General features: G+C 39.6%; 1 non-coding gene across 1 annotated transcript; it reads right to left on the minus strand.

Moving 5' to 3' along the window:
- Positions 1 to 3260: 3260 nt before the first annotated feature.
- Positions 3261 to 3367, minus strand: LOC148207919 (small nucleolar RNA R71). Its single transcript, XR_015787586.1, has one exon. It is a non-coding gene; the product is annotated as a small nucleolar RNA R71 (small nucleolar RNA).
- Between the last annotated feature and the right edge of the window lie 2492 nt (positions 3368 to 5859).

The raw sequence follows: 5859 nt of genomic DNA on the forward strand, positions 1-5859 counted from the left end.
TGTTATAAGTTTGTTGAATAGAAATTAAAGTCCATAATCAAGAATTGCATGCAAACCCTAGGTCTTCAATAATTAATTTCAAGAGGTTTGGAATTCATTATATCCTACGTTATATATACTTTTTATTTTGGTAAATAGGTTGTTTAAAACAACGAAATAAAAGGTAAAGATAAAATATTGTCTATAAGGGAACCCTGTCTAAGGAAGGTTCTATCTAGGTTGAGGTACTTAAGCTGACCGTAAGGGAACACCTCTACATGGGAATCGACCTGGGGGTTGATTTAGTAGTCAATATTTTATAGCATGCAATAATGTGGTTAGTTAGTTAAAATGTTTAATGAACTAAAACATTAAGTGTTAAACAAATCCAATACAAAAGTTATATTGGGCAAACTAATAAACTTAGATAATTTCATTTAGCCGGATTTTACCTAAGTAATAACCCTAGTTGTAAAATACTAAGTGGGGATTAGGTGTATATATAAATATACCAAGTATATGAGATATATGTGGTATATATATAAATTCTTTCACTCATGTCCTCCTTATAAGTTCACACCGTGAGTTCTATGCTCTGCCTCGTGTCGCACTAAGCGCAGCCTCCCTACGGAAGGTGTTTGCATGGTTCAATACCAAGGTGAATGGAGAAAGTATTTATAGTAAATGGGAGAAGGACGTGGGATAACACATCCTACGGTCTTCTCCATTGGTTTGCGACGTGAGGTTTCATACACGGCTTGCGTGTCGTCTTGGAGCGACCACCCTCACGAAGGGTCTGTTGTATGGAATCAAAATCAGGGTGAACTCCAGAAATGGATAAGGTCTCTTAGGTTTTGCACCAATATTTGTTCTTCCCTTACGGCCAGCCTTATTGGGGTAGACCTCTAGGTCTGAAAATGGCGGGTCACACTTGATTACGCTTGTTTACATGCGTAAAAAGAAGGTTTTAGATGCTGTTTTTACTATGTTTTAACTTTGTTTCGGACTTTTCTCGGTCGTTTGAGTTCCAATTCATGCAAAATCATATATGATGGTTTGTGGTTGGCTTATATTGTATTTATGACATTTTAGGACCATTTGGGAGTGCAAATTAATCAAAAGAAGCAAAAAGACGAAAAAAATCATGGGAGGCGCCAGACGCCTGCGTGGCTGCAGAAAAAACTGGTTTTTTCCTCCAACTTTGCCCTTAATGAAACGCTTCTTCCAATGCATTTTGGTGGTTCCAACCGATGCATACGTGTAGAAGAAGTGTTCCACTATTAGTTTGAGCACGATTTAGTCAGTCCAAGGAGTTGGAAATGGGTGATCCACAAGCGTTTTAGGACCTACCTACCACCAATTATGCACAGCTATAAATTTCAGCAGCTTCTCCACCAAATGCATCAAGCCTTGCTTCCTTCTCTTGATCATTCTTAGTGTTTTTTTTGCTTCTAAGTACTTTTGAGTTGCTTTCATTAGTTGCTTTTAGTTTTTAATCCCGAGCACTTTACATTCCTTTATTGAGCTTTGTTTTGTTTCCGTTTGTACTTAGTTATTTTCTACCTATTCAAATATTATAAATCCAGCACTTTGCTTATCTTCCCTTTGCCTTTACTTTATTTTTAGTTAAGAGATTGTGTTTTTGGAGGAAAGAACACGTGACACTCCCCCTTGCTTGAAAGAGAAGGGCGAAGCTCTCATCCCGAGCAAAACTCTCCGTTAGTTAACTTTTGTTTTTCACACATGCATTTCAATTTCAACCATTTACTTGCTGTATTTTCTTCAATATGTCTTTCTAAATTCCCGTCTCTAGCCCGGTTATGGATAGTTAGCCTTTTATTTCTAAAAAGGGTTGCTAAGAAGTAGTGTTTTTGCTTTCCACTCATTGCTCAACATGTTTTCCCAAAAGTTAGGATTTAGAGCAGGTCACTGTAAGTCTTAACAAGTCATACTGAAAAAGGTTGCTTATTTGCATTGTTGAGTGGTTAAACCGAGGAGAGGAGCGCCTTAGACATAAGGGTTCCGGTTAAGTAGCCTAGACATAGGACCTTAACCCGAGGTTGCGACTATTTCCATCCTAAAAGTAAGATATCTCTCATAATAGACATATTAGGGAATGTCTTAGGACTTTGAACTTGCTTAGACATAAGTCAAGTGAAAAGCGTAGTCGTTGGTTCCTAAAGTAAAATGCATATCGTCCTTAGCGTATCCTTGATTCTTTGTTGGCTAACTTGAAGTAATTCGGGCTAGGTTTTACCATTATAAGACCAAATCCCAAATCCAAAACCATTATTTGTGACCACTTCCCATTTTACAAGAATCACTCATTTCAACGTTCACTATTCATTAAAACTTTAGAGTTTGGAAATTATTTAGAAGTCCTTGAGGATCGATACTTGGATACTCCATCCATTTTATATTACTCTGACAGGGTGTGCGTTTGCATCTATAGAATTGTTACCACGCTTAGTGCGTGCGTTCAGCATAACGCCAGTCAAGTTTTTGGCGCTGTTGCCGGGGACTTTAGTTTTAAAATTATTTTCAAATTCTTTTAGTTTTTATTTTTGTGAATTGTTGTTGGGTGTAATTTCCATCCACCGTTTTTGGTCTATATTTTTGGTCGTTTATCTCACAAGGGTAAGTTAAAGTGTATGAGCACAAGATCTTTTCTTCTACCCCTTGACCCTGAGATTAAGCGGACCCTTCGAAAAACTTGAAAGGAGCAAAGACTTCGAAACCAACTAGAAAAGCAAAAAGAGAGTGAAGGTGAAATCAGTCCTGAAAGTGAGGTAGAGAGTATGAGCACATCAATGGCAGATATTCCACCTCGTGATCCGGTTGATCCACCTGCTATTAACGGTAATATGAGGGATCACGCAAGAAATGATGAATTCAACCATATCTAGATGGCGGACAACAGAGACGTGGCAATGCCGCCACAGCTTTTCAGAACTTTGATTCAGGGATAGTCAACCCTATTCCAGCCCACGCAAACTTTGAGCTTAAACCAATGATGTTCCAAATGTTGCAGACAATCGGAAATTTTGGAGGGTAAGAACATGAGGATCCACATGATCATCTGAAATCATTCATTCAAATTGCAAATGCATTTCGATTACCTGATATAACAAACGATGCTCTTAGACTAACACTTTTTCCATGTTCTTTGAAGGACCAAGCTAGAGCATGGGCTCAATGCATTTCCACCGGGATCCATCACCACATGGGGGTCGTTAGTGGAGAAGTTCTTAACAAAATTCTTCCCACCTACTCGTCACGCTGATATCAGAGAGGAGATTATCTCCTTTAGACAGTATGATCGTGAACCTGTTCACGAGGCGTGGGAAAGATTTAAAGAACTAATCAGGAAATGTCTGAACCATGGCTTGCCGGCATGCATCCAGATAGAACATTTCTTTAGAGGTTTAGATCATCCTACTAAGATGATGCTAAACAATGCTGCCAACGGAGCCTTTACAAAGAAGACATTCAACGAGATAGTCGACATCCTAAATGACTTAGCTTCACAAAACGAACTATGGTGTTCGCAAAGATCTAGGGCAGCACCAAATAAGCAAGATCCAGCTGGAGTTTTGGCTCTGGACATTGGGACCTCGATGCAAAAAGAGATGGTTACAATGAACCAAAGGCTGAAAGAGATGGCGTTGGGAATAAAAAATCCATTAGCCACGCCGATACAACCTATGTAGTTAGATTATTGCACTCCTGCCCCTGTTTGCCAAGTCAACGATCTCATTTGTTCATTTTGCAGTGAAAACCATATTTATGATAATTGTCCACATAACCTTGCTTCCGTTTTTTATGTAGGACATGGGAACAATAGGAACTTTAACCCATATTCGAACACCTACAACCCAGGTTGGAGGCACCACCCTAATTTCTCATGGGGAGGTTAAGGAGGTTCGAGCGGTTTTAATCAAGGGCAGAGCCAGCAGAACAAGCAGCCCTATGTTCCACCTACACAGCAATACATCCCGCCATCGCAACAACAGTACAATCAGAGAACACAGACTCCACCAGTTCAAAATAACAACTCAAATCTTGAGAATATGATGAAGGAGTACATGGCCCAAACCGACGCAGTGATACAATTCCAAGTGGCATCAATGAGGAATTTCGAGACCCAATTGGGACAGCTCGCCAATGAATTGAAGAATAGACCACGAGGTTCTTTTCCAGGCCATACTGAATTACCAAAACGAGAAGGGAAAGAACAGTGCAAAGTTGTCACCCTTAGGAGTGGACTGGCATATGATGGACCAACAATGCCAACAACAGATGTACAGATTCCGTCCACTGAACCAATTGTTAAGATACCAGAAAATCCAACAACACCAGAAAAAGAAAATATTAGAAAAGGTAATGAGGACACCCCGAGTGTTCCTCCACGGGTACAACCTTCTTTTACCCCTACTCCCCCGTTTCCACGAAGATTAGTTAAGAAAAATAATGATTCCCAGTTTAGAAAATTTTTAGATATTTTAAAACAATTGCATATAAATATACCATTAGTAGATGCTGTAGAACAGATGCCAAATTATGCTAAGTTTTTGAAAGATATAGTTTCTAGGAAGAAAAAGATAGGAGGGCATGAACTGGTAGCCATGACAAAATGTAGTAGTGAAGCTGTAGGCAGCCCGCTACCCATGAAGTGTAACGATCCTGGCAGTTTTACCATTCCATGTTCCATAGGAGGGAAAAACTTAGGAAGGGCATTATGTGATCTAGGCGCTAGCATTAATCTTATGCCATTATCGGTTTTCAACTCTTTAGGCATAGGAGAAGCTAGACCTACTACGATTACCCTCCAACTAGCAGATAGATCTATCATAAGACCTGAGGGAAAGATAGAAGATGTTTTAGTCCAGGTGGACAAATTCATTTTCCCTGCGGACTTTATAATTCTAGATTGCGAGACAGACCTAGACGTTCCCATTATTTTAGGAAGACCATTTCTAGCCACTGGGGATACAGTTTTTAATGTGAGGAAGGGAGAAATTACAATGAGGGTAAATAATGAAGAAGTTAAATTTAACGTTCTAGACGCCATGAAATTACCAGGAGACTTTGAAGAGTGCTCTGCTATAACTAGCTTGAATCCTGTTCTGTTTGATGAGTTTTATGACTTGTTAGTTACAGAGATTGAAGAAGAGCTTGATAAGATAGCAGAAGGACCGGAAGATGTGACTAATCCTGTTGAAAAATACAAAAAGAAGAATGCAAGTCGTTACTTCCGTCCATAGTGGAACCATCCACGTTGGAGCAGAAGCCATTGCCGTCGCATTTGAAATATGCGTATCTAGGGGATAACGACACTTTACCAGTTATTATAGCTTCCAATTTATCACCTACTAATGAATATTCTTTATTACAGATTTTGGAGAAGCATAAAAAGGCCATTGGATGGACGATAGCAGATATCCGAGGGATAAGCCCGGCCTTTTGCATGCACAAAATCTTATTGGAAGAAGATGCTAAGAACTCTATTGAGAGTCAAAGGCGGTTGAATCCAAAGATGAAAGAGGTTGTAAGGAAAGAAATTCTTAAATGGCTTGACGCCGGTGTTATATACCCAATATCCGACAGCAGCTGGGTAAGCCTAGTACAGTGTGTACCAAAGAAAGGGGGTATAATCGTGGTGGCCAACGAGGAGAATGAGCTCATCTCAACCCGAACTGTGAGTGGGTGGAGAGTTTGCATTGACTATCGCAAACTCAACAAGGTAACAAAGAAAGACCATTTTCCTCTACCGTTTATTGACCAGATTCTCGACCGTCTGGCAGGTAAGGATTTCTATTGTTTCTTAGATGGATATTCGGGTTATAATCAAATTACGATTGCTCCAGAAGATCAGGAGAA

This window comes from Momordica charantia, unplaced genomic scaffold (assembly GCF_013281855.1).
Source record: "Momordica charantia cultivar OHB3-1 unplaced genomic scaffold, Mcharantia_2.0 BLBB01000028.1, whole genome shotgun sequence".
Lineage (NCBI taxonomy): Eukaryota > Viridiplantae > Streptophyta > Magnoliopsida > Cucurbitales > Cucurbitaceae > Momordica > Momordica charantia.